Source organism: Eulemur rufifrons, chromosome 17, assembly GCF_041146395.1.
Source record: "Eulemur rufifrons isolate Redbay chromosome 17, OSU_ERuf_1, whole genome shotgun sequence".
Lineage (NCBI taxonomy): Eukaryota > Metazoa > Chordata > Mammalia > Primates > Lemuridae > Eulemur > Eulemur rufifrons.
This window is the reverse complement of record NC_090999.1, coordinates 45198000-45198666: the sequence shown is the minus strand read 5'-3', so window position 1 is coordinate 45198666 and position 667 is coordinate 45198000.

The window sequence follows — 667 nt, the reverse complement described above, 5'->3', positions numbered from 1 at the left end:
GCTCTTCAAAAGTAGCCAGGACACTGTCACAGTTTGATCTTCTACTCTTTTTGAGTTCAGGCCAAAGAAAAAGTGAGAGAAAAAAATCATCTGTATTCAGTTTCTGGGACTCGTAGCTTTAAATGGTGTTTATGTAGGTACTAACCTGTCAGGAATATCACTTGATCTACCCCAATAATTTAAATAAATCATAGATTATTAAAGGAAAATTAGGATTAGTTAAGCAACTCATTGACTCTAAGGATTCTAATCAATTATATGGCTGAATTAGAAAACTTTTTTTAATGTGTTTGCTTTAATTGACTTACATGTGTAGACACATGGTAAATCAGGGCTAGGCAGATGCCTGAGGGAGTCCAGTCTGCTATCTCATGCCTCCTGCCAGTTTGAAGAATATAAACAGAAACTCTCCCTGGATGAGGCATTTTAGGAATGGGACGGAGGGTGGAAGTTGGTGATGTGGTTTATGGAATATTCTTTCAACATCACTTATCAGAAACCAAGAAAGCTCTTAGTTTTCTTAAAGTCATTAGCCTTGGCTTTGGCGGTTTGCACCTAACCATTAAAAGTCAGTAGACAGTCATTCATTGTTGGCTTTTTCCATGGGAGGATTGTTAAGCAAGATTTGCTGTCCTTTAAATATTGTTAATGAAAATGTGACCCAGCT